At 44.4% G+C, this 24,350-nt stretch overlaps 1 protein-coding gene and 1 long non-coding RNA gene across 16 annotated transcripts in view; one reads left to right on the forward strand and one right to left on the reverse strand.

Moving 5' to 3' along the window:
• Window positions 1-24,350, forward strand: part of TRIM2 (tripartite motif containing 2) — a 181,877-nt gene that overhangs the window by 74,077 nt on the left and 83,450 nt on the right. The gene's annotated exons all lie outside the window — the stretch shown is intronic.
• Window positions 1,361-23,391, reverse strand: LOC129059110 (uncharacterized). 3 transcript variants are annotated; one of them, XR_008524814.1, is made up of 4 exons: window positions 22,526-23,391; window positions 20,915-21,149; window positions 18,970-19,235; window positions 1,361-1,854 (listed from the first exon to the last, which is right to left on the reverse strand). It is a non-coding gene; the product is annotated as an uncharacterized LOC129059110 (long non-coding RNA). The 3 variants fall into 3 exon arrangements; XR_008524816.1 differs by having other exon boundaries at window positions 1,361-1,857; XR_008524815.1 differs by lacking the exon at window positions 18,970-19,235.

Raw genomic sequence — 24,350 nt, forward strand, 5'->3', positions numbered from 1 at the left:
AGACATGCTGACTTCTGGAACAAGGGCAATTTGTAGAAATATGCTGCAGGCAGTTGGAGTTTTGAGAGATGAATACCCTTTTAAACTGACATCTCTTCAGTGTAAGTGTTTTTCAGGTTTCAGAATGTCTGCTGTTTGAGGGATGCCTTTTTTAGTTTAATGCAGTCATTGGTCCAACCTAAAATATTAAGAGAGGCACAGAGTTGCTGACCTACTTATCTCCCATTAGGATGAGGACTAGCGTTTTAGTACTCTCATTGCTGACCTTCGGGGATGATGACTTTGAGGACCAGGAAGCAAACAAAATGGAAAGTTTCTCAGATTAAGACTCCTGAAAAGAGAGATCTAAGACCAAAAATGTGAAAGATTAGAACAAGTTTCCTTTTAGAATGTTCTGCCCAATCAGGTAGAAGAAAGGAAAGATAATTTTCAAGCCCATGCCCCAGTCTGCTAGCCAACAAGGATTTATTGAGCAAATACTATGTTCTGAGCCCCCTGCTTATGATCTGGAAAGTACAATAGCCTAAAAGGCAAAGAACAAGTCTTGAAGGAATTTTCAAGTCCTGGTGATACCTTTAGGCATTAGTGAGCATCCTTCTCCCTCCTGTTCACTGAGCTCCTCAAGTCTTTCCTCAGTAAGAAAATCAGCTCTGGCTGTGGTAGAACCCTCTGCAGTGGTTCAGCTACAAACACTTTCCGAGAGAATCAAGTTGGCCCCAACCTAAAATTTGTTTCCTTTGGTCGTGAAAGGTGTGTCAGTAAAAGGCTCTTTCAGCATGACCTAGGTGAAGTGACATTCGCTACTTAACCCCAAGACAAATTTATTTTTATTTTTATTTATTTATTTGTTTATTTATTTTTTGAGACGGAGTCTTGCTCTTTCTCCCAGCCTGGAGCGCAGTGGCGCAATCTCGGCTCACTGCAAGCTCCGCCTCCTGGGTTCACGCCATTCTCCTGCCTCAGCCTCCCGAGTAGCTGGGACTACAGAGGCACGCCGCCACGCCCGGCTAATTTTTTATATTTTTAGTAGAGATGGGGTTTCACAGTGTTAGCCAGGAAGCCAGGATGGTCTCGATCTCCTGACCTTGTGATCCGCCTGCCTCAGCCTCCCAAAGTGCTGGGATTACAGGCATGAGCCGCCGCGCCCGGCAACCCCAAGACTCTTGTTCAGTGCACGGTTCTAGTCCTAAAATGTCCTCTCCCCAGCGGCCCTGGGTAGCGCCAAAATAACCCATCATAGAAACCCTGCTTGAGGGTAAATAGTAGATAGGCTTGAGCTTTGCCTTAATTAAGAGGATGAGATTGGGTCTCTTTGATCGCCAAAATAGCCTCTCAGACTAGACAAAAACAGAACTGTCTCTTTTGCTGACTACATGCAATTTATTCAAATTAGTGTTACACATTCAACAATGGTGTGGAAACTATATTAGAAAACCACCAAATTGAATAAGTTTTCTAGGTCTTTGGTTAGGGATAAAAAGGGCATTAGCCACACTGAATGGGATTTGCATCTCGTTAGCTTGCCTGTATGTCCTCGGCTATTGGACACAATGGAGGGTACACGTCTCTCTTTTCAGCTGGGTAGTCTGCTTAAGTTGTGATTCTCCTGGGAATTAAAATTGTGAACTAGAGGCATAGGTGGGGGAAGGGGAAGGGCCGGAACTTGTCTGACCACACCCTCCCTTGCTTTTTGTAGTTCAAGATTATAATAGTTTGCCTTAGCAGCAGCAAAAGCTGTCTCAGTGTTTAGTACTCTCCTCAGTATTGGCTGTGAACAATCTCCTTGCAGATATCGGGCAGCTGGCTCTCCTTATTGTTCGCATATGTCCAGGGTTCCCTCCAATGCACTGGATTCTGCTTATGGAAGGCAAAATAATTACCATGTTAGTCCAAGAAAGAGATTATAAAAGTGAACCTCTTATGCAAGGTAAACATTTTGGATATCCCCTTATTTAGCGTGACCAATGAGATGTCACCAACAGAAAGTGGATAAAAGGGTACCCAAATGGGCTGAAGGCCACAGGATCAGCTACTCTGTATCCATAAACACCCTTGTCAACTGTGTGGATGCTTCATCTGACACCCTCTCCTTCCTCTCCTTCCAAGTATGAATCATCCTTGTCACTCCATTTCCTTCACCACCCAAATCCTGGCCATATACTTAGTACTTCCTGAGACCTCTAGAACAGAAATACCCGTGGGTCCTCAGCCACTTTACCCCATGTGTGGGTCTGATGGCTAAGATGAGCTGTCCTGAATAGCTTTAAAAGTAACTCCAGGGAGAAAAACTAAATGTGGCTCGCTAAAAGATGACACTTAATCTATACAGTTTCGTAGAGGGTATTCTGGATGTTCGGATCTGGGTTGCTGCAGAAAACAAATGGCAATAACTGGGTATCTTTAGCTTCTCAATCTTAGCCAATAACGAAGCCAGCAATCAAAACTCAATTCAACAGTTACAGAATATGGTCTCCAGATTCCTGCCACCATTAAACCGAATTCTTTCTTACAAAGCTGCTTTCCATTTTATAAAAACAATGCTTTGTCCATCTGTTGTGGCACACACTCTGTAGAGCAAATGAGCCTTCAATGATAAATGCTCTCTTTTGCCCCAGGTCACGCGGCAGTCATAGTCATGTACAATCAAGTGACCATTTATTTAGAGGAAGGATGAGCAGAGGCTAACTGCAGTCTTTTTGCTGTTTTTCCCTATTTTCTGCCTTCAAGTAGCAATTAGCCTTTGAGTATCCTTCATCCTTTTCCCCCCACAAATGGTGTCTCAATCTAGTAACCTCACATATAAAGCAACCGATGACTGAAGGCTAAAATCCACTCAGAGATCACAAACCACCCACTAAAACAACATGCAAAGATCTGGGAGCCTGGAAAGGGAAGAGGTGGGAATGAGGGTACGTGGGGCCCTGGGCAAAGTGCTGCTTTTTCTTGTGACATTTACTCTAAAGTCTCTGCTTAAGCTACAGACCCTGGAGAAGAAAGTATATTTTACTCATTTTTAACACAACTTCATTAAAGGACAAAGAAATTCGATTTCTTAGGGATTTCCTCTATAAGTATTTTTCTTGTAGTCCACATACATTGTTTCACTTAAACAAATATTCTGAATTTTTTTGTTTCGTTTTGTCTTGTTTTGTTTTGTTTGAGACAGAGTCTCACTCTGTCACTCAGGCTGGAGTGCAGTGGTGCGATCTCTGCTCACTGCAACCTCCACCTCCCGGGTTTAAGCCATTCTCCTGCCTCAGCCTTCCAAGTAGCTGGGACTACAGGTTCCAAGCCTGGTTAATTTTTGTATTTTTTGGTAGAGACAGGATTTTGCCATGTTGCCCAGGCTCGTCTCAAACTCCTGACCTCAGGTGATCCGCCTGCCTCGGCCTCCCAAAGTGCTGGGATTACAGGCGTGAGCCATCGCACCTGGCCAGATTCTGAATTTTTAAACAGTATCTATTAGAAATCAAATTCATTTTTCTTGTTAAAAAGCCTTTAAACATCAAGAAGGGGAAATAATTATTAAGCATTTGCTTGGAATAGTTGAAGTAGTTTCTGTAATAGAAGGAAGACAGATTTGCCAGGGTATGAAATTCCGAATCCCATCTGCACGGAAGCTGGTTTTCATTTGTAATGCGATACAAAATATTCTTGGCATCTTTGGGGCTTATTGCACACAGTATACTCCATGCTAAAACTAAATCTCAATAGAACTAAATACATTTCTTTCCTTAGATTTTTTTTCTAAGCATTTTCTCTCGTTCAAATCCCTTGGATAAATGCATTCACCAAGTACTGCCAGGTCTTTCTACCTTTGCGAGGAGTTTAGTCTTCAATCTTCCTTATTCAGCCAGTTAATTCAGCTACTATCTGTTGATGGGGGCCGAGGGAGGACAGGAGTTCACAGGCTAACCCGAGAGAAGAAGGCAAGGCACACACCTACTGCCCATGTCCTAGATCTGTCTTTCAGTCTCTAGGGGCCTAGGCTCTGGCTTTCTGAATTTTACACATGATGGCTGCTACGGTACTTACAGTCTCAATACGTTTGCCATCCACACTATTTTTTTTTTAAGAGACAAGGTCTTGCTCTGCTGTCCAGGCTGGAGTGCAGTGGCATGATCATGGCTCACTGCAGCGGCATGATCATGGCTCACTGCAACCTTTGCCTCCAGGGCTCAAGTGATCCTCCCATCCTCAGCCTCCCAAGTAACTGGAACTGCAGGTGCACGCCACCATGACTGGCTACTTTTTGTATATTTTTTGCAGGACAGGGTTTTGACATGTTGTCCAGGCTGGTCTCCAACTCCTGGGCTCAAGCAATCTGCCTGCCTCCACCTCCCCAAAGTGCTGGCATTACAGGCATAAGCCACTGCACCCAGCCCATGTTCAGTCTTAAAACCAGTAGAATTCAGTTACAAAAATAAAAAACACACCAAACAAACACTTGTCTTAGGCATAATATATTACCTTGTTGATTTATTGTACCACAGCTGGAAATATGGGGACTGCCAGTTTCTCCTGAGAACCTGGGATACTGCATGCCTTAAGGCAGATTGAGGTGACAGTATGCTATCTGTCTTTTATTTATGAAGATAACCCTGTTGACCCACCAGGATATGCTTTGTAGTTTTCTCCATCCATCCTATCAATTTTTATTAGTTATGAAATTTATTGGCCCCTGTGGCACAAATCTAGAAGAACCAGCTTACTTGGTTCAAGCCTATAATTTCATCAGCATAGCAGGTAACTAGCTGAGCTCACTTGGAACTGAGATCATAATAATGATTTAACCTCTCATTTGAGCAAGGCTTTAGTGTTTAAAAATCACTTTCACGTAAATAATTCCATCTTATCTTTACAATGTCCCTGAGAGGTAACATCTTAGAAGCCAGGAAACTAAGTTTCCAAGAAGTCAAGTGACTTTTCCAGTAAAGGGGGAGTCAGGACTCACACCTAGGATGTCTTTCTCACTAAAACACACGCTCAAGTCTACTTGATTGGTTGACATATGATAAATGGATACAAGAATTGTGGGAAGCTCTAGAAGAAAGGATGTTATGTTGAGAAAACAAATCTAGGAAAGTGTCTGGAAAAGTAGTTTTCAACAGAGATTGTTTACTTTAAATTTAACTCTAGACCCAAGAATATCACATAAGAAACCATTAGGGAATCCTGTGAACAAGACAATCAAGTGTCAACTCATATGATACAGACATTAAGTACAATGATGGTTCAGAAAAGAGAGAGAACACAATAAGGTAACAAATCAAGGACAATATAATAATTGAGGAAGAGGGACTAAAGTTAGAACTTAAAGAATGTGCAAGATTTAGATGGAAGAGGGAAGTGGGAAGGGCACAATGGGCATTGGGAACATCCCAAGCAAAGGTGGAGAGTCGTTTTCCAGACAGGGATTAGGAGCCAGACATAACTGATGGGAGGAGGGACTGAGCAGGTCTAGGCAAGGAAGTCGTGGGCCTTGAGGTGAAATAAGGAGGTGGAATCAAAGAGGATCTTCAGTGCCTATTGGAGAAATACAGACTTGATGCTTAGGTGCTCTAAAGGGTGGCGGCATGAGGGAGAATCTGCTTCATGCCTCTGTCCTAGCGTCTGGCTGTCCCACGCTTCCCTTGGCTTGTAAATAGTGTTCTGTGTCTTCACATAATCGTCCCTCCATGCCTGTCTCTGTGTCCAAATTCCCCCTTTTCGTAAGGACATCAGTCATATTGGATTAGGGCCCACTCTAATGACTTCATTTTAACTTGATTACCTCCCTAAAGACCTACACTGTACAGGTTGAGCATCCCAAATCCAAAAATCTGAAATGCTCCAAGTCCAAAACATTTTGGGTACTGATATGATGCTCAAAGGAAATGCTCATTGGAGCATTTTGGATTTCAGTCTTTTGGATTTGGGATGCTCAACCAGTCAGTATCTGCACATATTCCAAAATATGGAAAAAAATCCAAAATCCAAAAATACTTCTGGCCCCAAGCATTTTGGATAAAAGATACTCAACTTGTAGTATTTCCAAATACAGTCACAATCTGAGGTACTGGGAGACAACAATATATCTTTTTGGAGGGAGGGGGACACAATTCAACTCTAACAACCACCTTTAAAGAGTCATGAGTAGCCAGGCAAGGTGGCTCACTCCTGTAATCCCAGCACTTTTGGAGGCCAAGGCAGGCAGATGGATCGAGACCAGCCTGGCCAACGTGGTGAAACCCCGTCTCTACTAAAAATACAAAAATTAGCTGGGCGTGGTGGTGCACGCCTGTAGTCCCAGCTACTCAGCAGGCTGAGGCAGAAGAATCGTTTGAACCTGGGAGGCAGAGGTTGCAGTGAGCCAAGATCATGCCACTGCACTCCAGCCTGGTGACAGAGTGAGGCTGCATCTCAAAACAATAAATAAATAATAAATTTTTAAAAATAAAAAAAATTGAGTCGTGAGCGGCACAGTGAGAGGGAAAGAGGTGTTTTAGTGAGAGTGGACTCACCCCAGTGTGCAGAATATGCTGGAGGGAAGGGAGAGAACTAGAGGCCATAGGTGGGGGCGGGGGTGGAGAAAAGTAGGTAAAATGTTGATTTCCTTTGAAATCAACATTTCAAAGGAAGAGTTGAAAAGATTTAAGTAGTAGCAATGGTAATGTGTCGTAAGTCTAGAACATAACAGTTTACAGAACATTCCCATGTCTCCTGCCTCCTTTGTACCTGACTTAGGGGCTGAGTGGTGTCTTCAGGGTTTCTGGCCCCGGGAGAAGCTCCAGTGATGAGGTCATCCACTCCAGTGAGAGTGGCTGGCAAAGGCAGCAGGATGAGACTCAGAGCTGCAGGTGCTGAATTGGAGGTGGTGACAGAGCCGGGTGGAGCTGTCCCCTGGGCCACTGGAAACCTAAGCCAGCTGCCCTCTCTCTAGACATAGATTTGGAAGTCAAATGCATTCCAGCAGTCATCTAATCACGAGAGTGGGTGTGGTTTCTGAGTGAGTGAATGTAGGAGAAGAGCAGTGGCTTGATGTTTTGGCAAATTCCCGGAGTTAGAAGATTGCTAAGAATGAGATAAGAAGCGTTTAAAGTAGAGGAGAAATGGTAAAGTTCTCTACCTCCAAAGCCGAAGAAAAAGAGTTTCCAATAGAAGGTGGGAGGAGAAGAGGGACGACTGGGAGAAGACTTTGGTTTAGCTAAAATGAGGACATGGGGAAAAGAAAGTGCCAAAGAAAGGAAGGAAGGAAGCTGGATGATAATTACAGGGTGGCAGGATTTAGAAAATGGTGTGGGGGCTTTTATTGGAAAGTTGTGGGGTTTTCTTTTTGAGATATTGATTACTTACAATCAAATTCACCCTTTCTGGTGTTCAATTCTGTGAATTTTGACAAATGAATATAGTTCTGTAACCATGACTACTGTTGAGATAGGACCAATTATATCATCCCCAAAATTCTTTGTTGCTGAGGTGCTTTTTTGTTTTTTTTAGAGGAAACCAATGTGTATTTGAAGTCAGAAAGGAAGAAGCCCATGGGAAAGGAGAAGATGATGGTGTTAAAGAGGAAAGGGTTGAAGGAGTGAGGCGTGGAGGTGCTGGGGAGGCAGGTGGGCCACTGAGAATGCTTCAATTTTGGTGAGAAGGAACATTTCCTCTCTTCCTATGAAGTAGAAGGAAGGATGGATGCATACATTCAGGGTCTATGATATCTTTTTATGGTTAATTCCAAAACTACTGCGAGCAAAACCATTTCCTGCTGAGAGAGATGTTAAATGTTGCATTGCATAATTTCTGCCACGGAGGTATGATTTCCTGTTGCAATCACTGTTTGCAGGAATTACATGCAAGGGGAGTACAGGCACCGGGCTGCTTTGCTTTGGGATATGTGCCCAAATCCTGCTCCAATGTAATACCATAGCAATTTTAGAACTAACAACTTTAAAATTCTTCAAAGTTAAGTGCATCTGCATCTTTTCCTGCACCATACAGTGAGAAAGCTTGGCAGCAATAATGGCTTCGATCCCCATAAATACTCCTGACAGGTGTAAATGAGTCACTGCGGAAGAGCTAGCTTCCGCGGACATGTCCTTGGGGCATTATTTGGCAGAAGAGATTGAATTCTCATCATTTTATGCTCAAGACTCACAACCACACAGAAGTGCAGTTTTCTCCTTGACATCCATGATGTTGCTTGCATCTCCCTCATCCTTGCAGTCACACTGTGATTCAGGGGTGGGAGGAAAGAAGGTGTTGGATAGCAATTCCCAAACTGTGGGCTTCATGAGCGGGTTGTGAATCAAGTTAGTGAGTTGCAGCCAGTTTACTGAAAAATGAAATAGAATAGGAAATAGCAGAGGGCATCGGGCTAAATGTGATCTCATGCAATCTTTGTTTCAGTGAAATATATGTATCTATTACTGGACCGCAACATCAAATACATTTCTGCTGCAGATCTCAGTCACAAAAGTTTGGAAACTGAATGTAGAAGTATGCAGATCCTTTATGACCCTAGGCAGGCTACTGAATGTCCTTGTGGCTTAGAGTCATTGTCTGTAAAATGAGGCTCATAAGTTACCTACTCTGTATGGCTGTTGAGAGAGTTAAACAGAAAATGCATAGGTAGCATTAGGTGCTGTGCCTGGTAAACAGTCAATGCTTATGATGATGATTTGTTTTCCTGCCTAGATCTACAGGTCAAATTTTTGTTCAATACCCAGACCTTTCTTCTGAGCCTAGAACTATAACTCAGCAGCTATTTGACATCTCCAGGCAGTTGTTCTACATGCATCTCCAACTCAGCATGTCCAAAATGGAACTCAATTCTTTCTCTCCAATTCTTAACCCTCCCAGTGCCCTGTCCCACCCTCGAGCACACAGACCCCTCTGCTTCCCCCGGCTGTGTACTTCATATGTGGTGCTTCCAAACTGCTTCTAGTTGGTCTTCCTCCACTAACACACATATATCCTCAGGTTTCCTCTGCCTTGAATGCTTGTTCCACTTTTTTGTTATATGACTCACTCTTTCCCATCCTTCAGGGCTTAATACAAATTGGTTTTCCAGTCAGAAAGATGTAGGCTTGAAGTCACTAATCATTGGTGACAGCTGTGTGATTCTGAGAAGCAAATTTCTGAAGCACTCAAAGTCAGTTTGTGCCTCTGTAAAATGGGAAAAGCTGCACCTGCTTCATAGAGTTAAGATAATTTTTTTTTTTTTTGAGACAAGGTCTTGCTCTGTTGCCCAGGTTGGAGTGCGGTGGCATGATCACGGCTCACTACAGCCTTGACCTCCCGAGCTCAAGGAATTCTCCTGCTTCAGCCTCCCAAGTAGCTGGGACTACAGGCAGGCACAACTATGCCTGCCTAATTTTTTGTATTTTTCATAGAGAAGAGGTTTCACCATGTTGCCCAGGTTGGTCTCAAACTCCTCAACTTAAGTGATCCACCTGCCTCAGCCTCCCAAAGTGCTGGGATTACAGGTGTGAGCCATGGTGCCCCGCCAAGTTAAGAGAATTAAATGAATTATTGTGTGTATAGAATAGTACCCAGCACATACAAAGTAGTTAATAAATGGCTGTGATTCTTTTTCATTTTTAAAGAAGGCCCAATTCACCTCTTTCTAGAGCTTCTTACAGACCTGAATGTGTCAGGTTGTTGAAGAGCTTTGCAGTTTTGCACCAGCTATTCCTTCTGATGAGATTACCTTTTCCACACTTCTTCCTTTGACCAAGCCCTACTCCTCCCTCAAGCCTCAACCCAAGTGTCACCTCCTCCGGGACCCTGCCAACATCCTGTGCTCACCTCCATCAGAATTCTTGGCCACCTGAACTATGATACCTTCTTTCCCCCTAGATTCTAAGTCTCCTGAGGGCTCCATGTGACATACAGTTTGTCACTGTATCCAAAGCTCCCTCAGTACATGCAGGTACTTGACATATAGTCATGCAGGTACTTGACATATTGATGAAATAATGCATGCATGAATAAGTGAATGAGCAAATGGTTGTGATGACTTCCTTCCTGGTGACCCTGCTTTCTCACTTTCAGGAAATTTATCCTATTAATTGCAGCCAGATTAGTCTTCTTAAAGCAGAGTTTTGTCACTTGCTTGTGCTTCTCAGAATGCTCTGATGAGTGTACTCTGCTAACATTGGCAGTTAGCGATATGGTTTGGCTGTGTCCCCCCGCAAATCTCATCTTGAATTGTGTTAGGTTTGTGCAAAAGTAATTGCAGTTTTTGCCACTGGAGGTAATGGTGGAAACCGCAATTACTTTTGCAGCAACCTAATAGTTCCCATAATCCCCATGTGTCGTGGGAGGGATCTGGTGGGAGGTAATCAAATCATGGGGGCAGTTTCCCCCCTGCTGTACTCATGATTGTGAGAGAGTTCTCATGAGATCTGATGGTTTTATAAGCATCTCGCATTTCTCCTGCTTGCACTCATTCTCCCTCCTGCCACCCTGTGAAGAGGTGCCTTCTGCCGTAATTGTAAGTTTACTGAGGCCTCCCCAGTCCCGCAGAACTGTGAGTCAATTAAATCTTTTTTTCTTTATAAATTACCCAGTGTCGGGTATTTCTTCATAGCAGCATGGGAATGCATTGATACAGTTAAGGCCATCCCCAACATGGCTTCTATTGCATGTTCTAGCCTTTTCTTCTACTTATCCTCATCTTGTACGTCATACCATGGAAAACTAGGCTCCTTACTCCCTCACTATGCCCCATACCTCATTTCCTTGTATGCCTATTCATGCTGGCTCTTTCTGCTTAGCCCCACAAACCCACTAAAGCCCTCTCAAATGCTACCACATGACAATTCTAGAATCTTTGCTGATCTACTTTTTTTAAACAAACAGTAGTAGTTGTCCTCAATTCTGCTTTGCATCCCACAGCAACACACTATGGACTTTTCTTGTGGAGAAGATTGTCCTTTATATAGCAGTTTCTTTACATACTTGTTTTTTTATGGCAAGTTCTTTGAGTCTGAGGATTGTGTCTTTTTCTTTCCTTTTCTTTTCTTTTTTTACTTTCTTTTCTTTTCTCTTGAGACAGGGTCTCACTCTTGTCACCTTGGCTGGAGTGCAGTGGTACAATCTCAGCTCACTGCAGCCTCGACCTCCTGGGTTCAAGAGATTCTCCCACCTCAGCCTCCTCAGTAGCTGGGACTATAGGTGTGTACCACCATACCTGGCTAATTTTTAAATTTTTGGTAGAGATGGGGGTCTCACTATGTTGCCTAGGCCTGGTCTGGAACTCTTGGGCTTAAGCAATCCTCCTGCCTCGGCCTCCCAAAATATTCATGTAATATGCATGAGCCACCTCGCACAGCCAGAGGATTATGTCTTAAACATCTTTGTAAACTTACAGTATCAAGGATGTTACATTGCTTGTCTTTTCTCATAAGTGTTTGAGGAAACAAATAGAATTGAAAATCAGCTACATTTGGTTGTGCTTTCTGCTTGCTAATTTAACTTTTGGGGGCTGGGGTGTGGGAAATTAAGGTTTAACTTGTCTTTTGACTCTTAAATATATTTCGTCCACATGCAATTGGAGCTGGAGTTACTACATTTAGCAATTAGGCATGTAAACATTAGTACCATATTATAACCACATTGTTGTAGGCATTTTTGATTAATTGATTATTAATATTAATTTTAGTACTAATATACCTTTAATGCTATTGTTTATGGCTCTTAGTTACTTAGGAGTGTGCATACTAATAAAAAAAGAGTCAAGAGGCCAGGCGCGGTGGCTCATGCCTATAATCCCAGCACTTTGGGAGGCCAAGGTGGGCGGATCATGAGGTCAGGAGTTTGAGACCAGCCTGGCCAACATAGTGAAACCCCATCTCTACTGAAAATACAAAAAATTAGCTGAGGGTGGTGGCAGGCACCTGTAATCCCAACTACTCAGGAGGCTGAGGCAGGAGAATCACTTGAACTCAGGAGGCGGAAGTTGCAGTGAGCTGAGATTGCGCCATTGCATTTCAGCCCAGGCGACAGTGCGAGACTCCGACTCAAAAAAAAAAGAGTCAAAATACATGAAATGTGAAAATGTAAATACATAAACACATTGATGAGTGGTAGTTGTATACATACATACATACTTTCTACTTTATCAAAGTCATAGTATCAGGACATCTATGAATGGTCATACAAATATTAAAACTTAATTGTATCTTTTTTTCAAAAAAACAGAAGGTCCATTGGTAGTATGTTCTCCACCTCCCTCCCTCTGTGACTTACACCTTCGCTAGTCATTCAAAAGCTTCTGTGGGAGTGTGTGGTAAGTGACCTGCCGTTGTGGGGAGTGGCAGTGGCATGACCTCAGGAGCCAGTTCTGAGTCCAGGTGAACCAAAGCTCAGTTTCTTTCATCTTCGAACCTGAACCTGTTACCTCCAAGAAAAAGGGCCCAGGAAGTTGGGCCTTCTTGTTTATTTGTCCTTCTGCTCCTCTCCCTATCTAACCCCTGGGTAAGGGTGAGCTGAAGGTGATGGTGACAGTGGCTTCTGTGTGTGTCAGTCCACCCTCCAAGCAATGCTTAGAAACCAGTCCATAAGCCAATTAACACATCATTTTTAGGGCAGATTTGCGAGTTCTCAGTTGTTCACATGTTTCATTAAGTACTAACCTCCAAATTAATAAAGCATGACACATGACATCACACATTTCACAATTTGTACCCAAGCAAAGTTCATGGAGGTAAAGGTAATGAATTAGCAGTTGTGAAAAATCACATATTCCTTTACTGGAGACAGGAGAGACATGTAGAATATATTGGCAACGACCAAAAATTGACTTCTAAGTACTTTTGAGGTTGGCCCTGGGAAGCATCGTATGAATCTCTGGCAAGGGAAGAAAGGACTGGACTCCAGGGAGAGGAAAAGCATGTATAAAGGTATAATGGCTTAAGAAAAAGAGAGAACTGGAATAACACAGGATTCTCTGGAGGCATAGAATGAGTGCATTTTAAATCTTTTAAAGAAGACTTGTTGGAAGGCAACAAGCCTGGAGCCAAGAAATGTAGCAATTCCAGCTCCCGTCGCATGCACTAGACCTGCTGTGCTTAAATGTCCTGTGATTGGGTCATGGGATTGCAGCATGTCCAGCACTTGAAGAGGTTTGGATGCTTTAAGTCACTGCAAGATGCCAGGAGATGGGGTCACAGAGACAGAAGAGACAGACTGTCTTGTACAGAAACCTAAGGGCTCTCTATTATGGACTGAATGTTCATGAATCCCCCCAAAATCATATATTGAAGCCTTAACCCCCCTGTGATGGTATTTGGAGATGGAGCGTTTGGAAGGTGATTAGCGTTAGATAAGATCATGAGAGGTGGCTGAGGCCTTCTTGACAGGATTAGTACTCAGTCTCCTTAGTTAGAAAATAACTCTGGCGGCCAGGCACCGTGGCTCACGCCTGTAATCTCAGCACTTTGGGAGGCCGAGGCAGGCGGATCACGAGGTCAGAAGATCGAGACCATCCTGGCTAACACGGTGAAACCCCGTCTCTACTAAAAATACAAAAAATTAGCCGGGCGTGGTGGCGGGCGCCTGTAGTCCCAGCTACTCGGGAGGCTGAGGCAGGAGAATGGCGTGAACGCGGAAGGCGGAGCTTGCAGTGAGCCAAGATCGCGCCACTGCACTCCAGCCTGGGAGACAGAGTGAGACTCCGTCTCAAAAAAAAAAAAAAAAAGACCTCTGGCTTTGATACAATTGTTTTGGAGATTTTATCGTAAAGATAGTGCTCTCTCTCTCTCTCTCTGTCTTTCTGTTATTTTCTTTCTATTCCTTTCTAAGAGAGAAAGTTATCCTTTATTTGTAAGTGTTAAAGAATGCAATCACCATGATACTGCTTCACATCCCCTTTAGTGTAAAAGTGCCTTGTGTCTAGTAAGCGATTGCATCATCATTGCATGAAAGTGGAATAAATGAATGTTAGAAGTAAGTGGCCTGTACCAGGTTTTCTTCTCGTTCTCTCTCTTCTTCTCTCTTGCCTTTCTTGTTCTCCTTTCTCTTCAACACATAACATCTTTTATTAGGTATATACATGTCTCCTTTGTTCATCTTTGTCTTAATAAGAAACATTTTCGAGCAATATGAAATGTGTCTATGCATGACAGCATCCTAACTTTCTTTCTTTTTTTTTTTTTTTTTTTTTTTTGTAAGATGGAGTCTCGCTCTGTCACCCAGGCTGGAGTACAGTGGTGTTATCCGCAACCTCCGCCTCCTGGGAGGCAGGCAGGCTCAAGCAATTCTCCTGTCTCAGCCTCCCGAGTAGTTGGGACTGCATCCACGCGCCACACGCCCAGCTAATTTTTCTATTTTTAGTAGAGAGGGGGTTTCACCATATTGCCCAGGCTGGTCTCGTACTCCTGGGCTCAAACAATCCACCCGTCTCAGCCTCCCAAAATGCTGGGATTACAGGCATGAGCCACCACGCCTGGCCAGCATCCTAACTTTCTGCAGTAGTAAGTAGGATCCCTAATAAAGGCTGAATATCATACTCATACCCACAATTCCTTACTTGGTTTAAATACAAAAGATTATCGATGCCAAACTGTGCATAAGAATTAGTAGACTATGTTTGAAAATGTTTTCCTTTAATAATACTGCAAATACCTGAGGCCAGGCAATAAATGTAAGACACAATATCTTATTTGGTAGTGTTTTCTTTTCAATATTGTTTTCAGACTCCCAATTGGAAGGAAGAGGTTTTGTATCGTAGTTTATACTACATATTTGCATAACCAGTAAATATTTTTCTCCTACTTAAAACAAAAATCAAATAGTGTTTAGTAATTAGACTACCTTCAGCCACTGTGAAAGGACTTAGTTTAGGGTAAATGGTTTTCTTTTCCTACACTGCTTCTATTATCAGTAGAAGGTTACTACCTATGCTTCTAGGGCTCTCCAGATTTTAACAGCTCATGAATTCAGAATACATGAGAAAGCAAGAGCGAACTACAGAATATCTAAACAGCTGTTTTAATTTTATTACTTCCAGTATTTGCATGTATCCAATAAACATATAACCACATAAATGTATTATAAAGCATACCTCAATGACTGGAGGAGAATATTTTCAGTAAGTATATTAAAATCATTTCCCCAGCCAGGCGTGGTGGCTCACGCCTGTAATCCCAGCACTTTGGGAGGCCGAAGCGGGCAGATCACAAGGTCAGGAGTTCGAGACCAGCCTGATCAACATGGTGTCTACTAAAAATACAAAAATTAGCTGGGCGTGGTGGCGCACAGCTGTAATCCCAGCTACTCCGGAGGCTGAGGCAGGAGAATCGCTTGAACCTGGGAGGCGGAGGTGGCATTGAGCCGAGATTGCACCACTGCACTCCAGCCTGAGTGACAGAGCGAGACTCCCTCTCAGAAAAACAAACAAACAAAAAAACCTTTTCCTGTAGAGTATGTGTCACTCTTAAGTAGGTTACACTGTCCTGATGATCTTGCTTACACCATTTTCCTAACAGATCCCTTCTACAAGAGCTCAAAGGGATCTTTAGCTGATGTCTGATCATAATAAGTAGTTCTGAGGTGTTTCACATGAGTACCTGGTCTAGGAGGCTGTGTTCTCCAGAGCAGCACTGATCACACAGCTCTGGCTAATGTCTAGGCAGGCTGGACACCCAGTCCTTCCTCATCGCACACTGTTGGAAGCCATGTGCCAAGACTGCATCTGTGCTGCACCATCGTTGGGGGATGGTCCTGCCCTCTCTCCGATGGAGGTCACAGGTTTGCGGGCGAGACACCTCTAACTAAACAAATATTCCCTTATGAACTGTGACAACTGCCATGAAGGATTTAAATGGGGCAGAGTGATACATAACAAAGGGGCACACCCACTTAAGTCAGGAGGGTCAGGAAGGCCTCAGAGAGGAGGCAGCATTTGAGCATTTGAGTGGACAACCCAGGAGCAGAGAACCCAGGCAGCAGGAGCAACAGCGGGGCTAGGAGGACTGGAACCTTGCATTAAGAGCACCTCGTTGCTCATGAAGATCCATTCATTTAGCCATGAACTAAAACAAGGCGGCCTCCTTTTCTGAACTTATCTCAGAATTTGGACCTGAGGAAACGGGTGCACAGATTCTTGAAAAGCCAGAAACAGTACAGGGAGAATGGAGGAGAGGCCACACGTATGCCAGATAAAGGTCCCAGGATGCTGCTAGGGGAGCACTGGCCATTAGAGTAAACAGAAAAATAGAAATGAAACCTGTTTTTATAATGAATAACTTTTATAGTCTAAGTTTAAATGAAGATTGGGTTTTCCCATTTCTGGGGGCAAACAAACATGTGTTAATGGCTTTTTAAAAATAGAATGGGAATTCTACTGAGGCCCATTATGGAACAGGGGGCAGGCAAAGTGCCGGAACATGCTGGCCATCTGATGCCAACCACGTGGGTCCTTTGAATAAATCTGTGTGCTTTTATCACTTCACCCTGCTCACCAATTTGACCGGATTAAAAGTCTTCATAACAGTCTGTACAACAGCTAATGATGTAACTCCACTCTTACATGTTTATTTTAGTGTTGGATTTTTATTGTCAAGGTCACTCCGAGGATATGCGGATTCTTAACTACACAAAGTTGGTACTCAGCCTTGGTCTATTTTGTCTTGTATCTTTTTTTTTCTTTCCTATTCCCAGGAGTCTGCCTTCTCTGTGAATCCCCCTCTAACAGGATGTCGTGGTTTATTTATTCCCTGCCCTTCGCCATGTGGATGGGCGGATTTTTAACCTTTTAGTACCATAATCCTTTGTGGTAGGTTCCTGTTTCTCTGCTATCTTGGGAACTCCTGCTGTTCGACCATGGTGTTTGCATATTTATAAACTCTTAACCATTAACTCTTCAAGCAGACCAGCTGCGGCATGAGAGCTATTTGCTATATTCCTCAGCATTGTTTTCTAGTCTCACTTAGCAAGACCTTTGCTTGTTGTATTTCCAGTTGTGTCTGTTGTGGAACAGTCTCGACAGAACTACCGAAATTGTAAAGAAACTCAGGCAGCCTGCACAGACCTCCAGCTCCCTGGGCCTGCCTGTAAAGAGAGGAAGCTGGGGCAGATGGAGAGCAGCAGGCCTCAGATCTGTGAATGGCTTTGCCACTTGCTGATTGTAAGGCATGGTGGGGGCTGGGATCAAATCACCTCCCCAGCTCTGTGTTTCTTTGTCTATACAATGGTGATCAAACTGGATATGTCCACCGAGCACCAGGTGTCCTGAAGAGATGGGCGGGGGTGGAGGCAGCATGAGTGGGAGGTGAGCATGTTGGCAGGGGCCCCAGGTCCCGGGCAGCTCTTTAGAGAAAGGATTTCATGGCTTTAAAACCACAGGACTCTGTCACCTCCAAGGTCCTTTCCAACTTCAAACACGCCTCTGATTCTATGAAAGGATGACAGTCTTGTGCCTTCCTGCTTCATTACTGGTGGAGAGGCCCTGCCAAGGCAAGGAGGGAAGTGGACTAGGAGGTAGGCCTGAGGCTAGGGTGGAGCCCCCAAGCTTCCTATCAGCACCACCAAACTGAACTGAAGCCCCCCACACAATTGGAAAGTGATAGAGAAGGTGATGGGGTTTATGCCCTTGATTCAGGTTGTTGGGTTTAAAACTGAAGATCCATATGATGGGGTGACTCTTTTCCTTGAGAGAGTACCAGTGCTGTGCCATGTGGCAGGGCAAAGATGAAGAGCAGTGCCAGGTTCCTTGACTGTGGGCTTTGCTTCTTCATGGGTAGAGAAGGGGAGCACTGGATGCAGTTACATCCTTGCTAGAACCCAGATCCTCACTTTTTCGTTTTGACAGAAGTCTAAGGTAATGGACTTGCTTTCTTTCTTCAACAGATAGTAGTTAAAATCAAGTGGCAACCTGATAGGCAGCCGGCTAGTTATCTATGACTCAAACTATTAAGGATGGAGACATCTGTACCTGGGCCATGTTCTTCCCAGAGAAGGGTCCTTACTAAGTCAGAGGGTGTTATTGTGACATCTGACCTTGAGGATGGTTCAAAATGTCAATCAGGCTAAATAAGCAAATTCTTTATCTAGTAAAAATGGCTGGGCATGGATAATATGTGGTTTCTTATTCTCCTTCCTCCTCCCCCTCCTTCTTTTTTTTTTTTTTCCCCCCCTTGAGACAGGGTCTCTCACTCTGTTGCCCAGACTGGAGAGAGAGCAGTGGCACAATCACTGCTCGCTGCAGCCTCAACCTCCCAGGCTTAAGTGACTCTCCTGCCTCAGCCTCCCAAGTAGCTGGGACCACAGGCATGCGCCACCACTTCCTGCTAATTTCTAAATTTTTTTGTAGAAATGGGGTCTCCCTATGTTGCCCAGGCTAGTCTGGAAATCCTAGCCTCAAGCAATCCTCTTGCCTCAGCCTCCCAAAGTGTTGGGATTACACGCATGAGCTACTGTGCTGCCGCCGTCTTCTTCTTCTCCTTTTCCTTCTCCTTCCTCTTCTCCTTCCGCTTCTCCTCCTTCTCCTTCCTCTTCTTCCTTCTTTTTCTTCTTCTTCCTTCTTCTTCTTCTTCTTCATTTTTAAATTAGAGATGAGGTCTCACTATGTTCCCCAAGCTGATCTTGAACTCCAGGGCTCAAGCAATCCTCCAGCCTCAGTCTCCAAAGTAGCTGAGATTACAGGTGTGTACCACTGCACCTAGCAACACATAGTTTTTTGAAGATGTACAAGAACAAATTTGATTCTTGGAATGGATTTATAAGAAAGCTTTGCATTTCCTCTGGGTCAAGGGAAACAAGTTTATTAATTGCAGTGTCTTTGGAACATGTACATATTTTAATATTATTAGAGAAAGAATTTTTGGCCTGCAAATAATTTGATATGAACTAGAGAATAAACATCTTCCTACATTGCAGAAGAAAGTAAAACATAATGTCCTGTTTCTATCCACAGATACTTAAGAGGGAAAGGGAGAAGGAAAGGAAAGAATGGAATTGGGAATTACATGGCATAACTTGGGATACCTGTTTTACAGCTAAATCATTTGTGATCTGATTTCCATGTTGGTGGGACTTGGCCTGTTTCTGGCAGGTTCCTCCTGCCTTCCCTCATTTTCCCCAGCTTTCTTCATTCATCACACGTTCTTTTTTCTCCCATCTTCTGTGGGTAAAATCTAGGGGGCTTGTGACCCTCTGAGATGGTTTTTGCTGCACGTGTCTGTGCACAGCACTGAGAAGCAAAGTACACACACAGTCAGTTCTTGCACCTGTCAGGAGCAGCTTGCCTCCACCTGCAAAACACAGGGTGATCATGCGTCTAAGGAACTGACTGTCTTTTCCATTTCTTATCTTCTGCACAAGCCAATGGTAAGTTCTGTTTACTTACTTATCTTGGCTTATGCACAAGTAAACTGCAGGTATTGTTTTTCATTTACGAGGTTTTTGCCATCCTTGGGTTGGTTTATAATGTTGTTAGTCAGACCAGGTTGTGTCTTAATGTCCAGACAGTGAATTAGGGTATTACGGACCCACCAACTGGATTTTCCTCTGAAGCAAAATCTACAAAAGTTGTGTCAGCCATTTTGTTAGGCTTGAGCAGGGGTGGGCAAACTATGGCCTGTGAGCCAAATCTGGCCCAAGGCCTGTTTTTGTACAACCAGTGAGCTAACGATGGTTTTTACGTGTTTAAATAATTTGGAAAAAAACAACAGAAAAATAATATTCTGTGACATGAGAAAATTATTTCAAATTTCAGTGTTTATAAATACAATTTTATTGAACACAGTTATAATCATTCCTTTACCAACTGTTATCTATTTGTTTATATACTTATTTATTTTGAGACAGGGTCTGTCTTTGTTGCTCAGGATGGCAGTGCATGGTGCAATCACAGCTCACTGCAACCTCTCCTCCCAGGTTCAAGTGATCCTCCCACCTCAGCCTCCCAAGTATTTGGGACTACAGGTGTGCACCACCATACACGGCTAGTTTCTTTGTATTTTTTGTAGAGACAGGGTTTTGCCATGTTGCCCAGGCTGGTCTCAAATTTCTGAGCTCAAGCAATCTGCCTGCCTCAGCCTCTGAAAGTGCTGGGATTACAGGCATGAGGCACTACACCCAGCCCCTTTACCTACTGTTGGCTGCTCTAACACTACAATAAAATTGGGCAGTTGCAATGGATACTGTATTGACTCACAAGTCAATAAAGTGTTTGCTATACTGGCCCTTTACAGAAAAGGTTTGCTGACCTCTGCTTGTATAATTAAACAGCAACAATAGTTCACATAATTTGAGTCTTCCTATGTGCCAGGCAATGTGCTAAGCATCTTTTGGGCATTGTTTAATCCTCATAACAACCCTATAAAAAGTATCTCTTTTAAAAAGTAAAGAGTATCTCTTTTACTTTTTACAGATGAAGAAAAGAAGGGTAAGAGAGGTGGTGTAATTTGGCCAAAATCACACAGTTGGGCAGTATCAGAGCTGGGATTTTTACCCACATTTGTCTGATTCCAGAGCCTGGATTCTTATCCACCACAGAACACCAACATGCCTGTATTTCCTTGGTGGGTCTGAAGTAGAGGCCACAGATAAAAATTGTTAATTGTCTGAAGCTTAATTAACTTTTATTTCAAGTAATTTAATTTAGCTTATTATTTGAGATTTAGTATCTGTCTCTCTTATGAGAATGTATACTTTCCTTAAGGATAGTGACTATCTGTGGCTCCTAACACAGTGCCTAGCACATAGTAGAAGCTAAGTTAAAAGCTTCTACTGTTGAATGAAGTGGATAGGGAGTAGGAAAGAGTGTGGGAGAAACGGGGAGGAAGAATGAAGGATGAGAGACATTATCAAGGAAGAGTCAGGGTGCCCAGCATTGGCCCTGAGGTCATGGATGGCTCTGCTTGGCACTGGGCTCACCCTGACCAAGGGCTCACAGGTCCAGGCACAACACCCTCGGGTCAGGCCTCACCTGACTGTGCACACATTCCATCTGCTGCTGCTTGACTTCTATTCTTCCGCCCTTGCTCTTCCCCTCTGCCTCTGGTGGCCTTGTGGCTTCCTGGCACTGGTCCAGATGCAATGCCAACCTTGAGAGGCGCATCAATATTTGTTTAGAGTGCATTCATTTGGAGGAGGATGTGGAAGTGAGGCCTCCCGTTCTCATGTCCAGAGACGATGACTTACGTCAAAGGGCAAAACTGATGCTGGAAGGGGACCAAAAGGAATCATTTCTCTTCTGATCTTTTTAAGAAGGCTGCCGGCTCTAAGGGAGAGATGCTGGCCAATGAGGACTCATTTCCACAGGCCGCTGACCAGCACAAAAGTCCAGGTTTCTTTCTCATGAGAACCAGTGGTAGGTAGGCATGAACAGACTCTCTTCCTTCCTGGGACTAGCCTGGGACTAGAGTTAGTGTGAGACCTCAGCAAGAGTAACAAAGTAGCTCTGCAGCCTCTCAGCCGTGTCAAAACCAGCAGGCAGACACCAGTGCTAAGTGGGTGAGGATGCAGAGGGAGGCTGTGTCCAGCCTGGTGTGATAAAAGTGTCTAGGCACCAGGTGCGGTCGCTCACGCCTGTAATCCCAGCACTTCGGGAGGCCGAGGCAGGCAGATCATTTGAGGTCAGGAGTTTGAGATCAGCCTGGCCAACATGCCAAAACCCCGTCTCTACTAAAAATACAAAAAAATTAGCTGGACATGGTGGCACATGCCTGTAATCCCAGCTACTCGGGAGGCTGAGGCAGGAGAATTGCTTGAACCCAGGAGGCTGAGGTTGCTGTGAGCTGAGATAGCGCCACCACACTCCAGCCTGGGAAACAGAGTGAGACTCTGTCTCAAAAAAAAAAAAAAAAACAAAACTGTATAGGCATTTATCTTCTGATTTTGCATGATTCTGCTCACTATCATTTATTGATGTATTTTATTTGGCTTATGAAAAGGTGATGAGGTGTAGTGTTTTATTAAGCTATTCGTACGTCCAAAAAAACCCCACAAATGCTTACTGAATCCTTAAATGAGCCCAGCTCCAGGAGTAAAAAAGTGAATTATCAGTCATTTCTAAAGGAACTCATAAATCTAGTAGTGGCCATAATAATGATAGTAATAATTTATGTTCTGACTGCTTATGATGCATCAGGCATTGGATCATGTGTTGTTGTTTTTTGTTTTTTGTTTTTTTTGAGATGGAGTCTTGCTCTGTCCCCCAGGCTGGAGTGCTGTGACACAGTCTCCGCTCACTGGCGCATCCGCCTCCCGGATTCAAGCAATTCTTGTGCTTCAGCCTCCTGAGTAGCTGGGATTACAGGCGCCTGCCACCATGCCAGGCTAATTTTTGTACTTTTAGTGGAGACAGGGTTTCACCATGTTGGCCAGGCTAGTCTTGAACTCCTGACCTCAGGTGATCCACCTGTCTCGGCCTCCCAAAGTGCTGAGATTACAGGTGTGAGCCACCACGCCCGGCCTGGATCAGGTTCTTTACATAGACTAAACAAACCATTTCCTTCTCCTCACAACGCTATAGTCAGTACCCTTGTCATCCCCCGTACACTTGAGGTAATTGAGGAATACAGGTTAAATTACTTACCCAGGGTTATACAACTTGTAAGTGGCAGAGCCAGGATCCAAACCCATTCTTGGCTCTGGAGCCCAGCCCCTTCTCCACTACCACTCCTGAGACTTATGTGTGTTAGGCATGGGGCTGACACTGACAACACTGGATCATTTAATCATCACAATGGCGTTGGGAGGTAGCATTTTACAAACGAGCTACAGAGAGGCAAGGAGCAACCTGCAGATAAAGCAAATCCAGATGTCTCCAGAGCCCGTGCCTTAATCGCAGATGCGTTCTGACTTTCATCATAGGATTCTAATCGTGGATGAAAGCGACCCTGAGTTGTAGTGCCAGGCAGGCTGCTTAGGAAAATACTCTTCTGGTAACATGTTGGAGGGGCAGCCTTCTGAGGATGGTGTCAGATTCCCCTGTCCTCGGATTAGCTCCCTCTGCCAAGGTGCCCAGACTCCTACTTCAGTGTCACCTCCAGGTTTCAAAGCATGAAAGCCCAGGCATGTTACTCAGAGAAAGTCCCACCCCCAGCATGGACGCATCGGCTCAGAACCCTCCAGGGTTAGCAGGCAAAGAGCTGTCGACCCCGGACACGGGAAAAGGCCACAGTTGGGAGAACCCCCATTGCTGGAGGGCCAGGCGGGCGCGATCCCCGGGGCTTCCAGCTTTTAATGCTGTCACCGCGGGCCTGACTCCCTCCTCTTCCCCACATCGGCACCACTTGAATCAGTTCTTTTACAAAGTGGTTCTGTTTCCTGGTGAGACAAACAGGTTAGAAAAGGAAACCTAGAAGGGGTGGGGGGAAAGACAGAGGTTCGGAATACCGGCGAGCAATCGCCATCTGGGTGGAGGGGACCCGCCTTCTTTTCTTCCGCCTGAGCGCAGCTCCGCTCCCGCCTCGGGGCGGGGCCTGTTGCCATGGAGCCCGGGCGCCCTGCAGAGCCGGCGGGGTGAAAGCCCCTCGGGCTCCGCCTGGCATGCGTGGCCGGGGCTGTCTGAGATTTCCCCAGATCTGTGGTTATGACCGCAGGATGGAATCGTAGAGGTCAGGTGATTTGGTCAGCAGAGAGGAACATTTGTGAGGTTCTCTCTGAACTACATGTTGGTCTAAAAGTAATCCACTGTCTGGGACCGAGAGGAAAGAATGTGTGGAAGAGGCAGGCATTATTAGCAGCGCGCCTGCCTCGGCCACCTCCCTGCTCCCGCCTCGGCCACCTCCCTGCTCCCGCCCCAGCCCCGGGGGGGCTCTGCTCAGCTTCAACCAGTTCACTCGCCCACGGAGACTCCCGGACTCTTAAATCCCAGCCCTGTAGTCAAAACCACTGCATTAATTAAACAAGGTAAACTGGTGAGGCAAGCAGGAACTTGGCACCGCCTTGAATTTAATTGTTAAAATGAGAAGTGTGGTAATGGAGCTCCGCTTAAGAGAAAAACAATACTTGATACCGATGTGCACATCGATGTGGACACGGATGCAATCAGGAACCCATAGTTAGCACCGGGAGATTACATTCCAGGTATACTCAAGATAGATAGAGTCAACTTCGAATTCTCCAGGCCAAACAATGGGCGAAACAAAAGAGCTTTGTGTTTGCATGCTTTTGCTTTTTGTTATAGTCAGAGCAGGACAAAGAATAATGAAGGGGTAGACATGTTATTACTTGGGCATTTAATAATCAGTGCATGGCAGAGCCTTGTGTTTTGCTTTTCTTTTTTCTTTTCTTTTTTTTTTTTCAAAGACAGGGCCTCACTCTGTCACCCAGACTGGAGTACAGTGACCCCATCTCAGCTCACTACAACCTCAGCCTCTTGGGTTCAAGTGATTCTCCTGCCTCAGCCTCCCAAG

This window comes from Pongo abelii, chromosome 3, assembly GCF_028885655.2.
Source record: "Pongo abelii isolate AG06213 chromosome 3, NHGRI_mPonAbe1-v2.0_pri, whole genome shotgun sequence".
NCBI classification, from domain to species: domain Eukaryota; kingdom Metazoa; phylum Chordata; class Mammalia; order Primates; family Hominidae; genus Pongo; species Pongo abelii.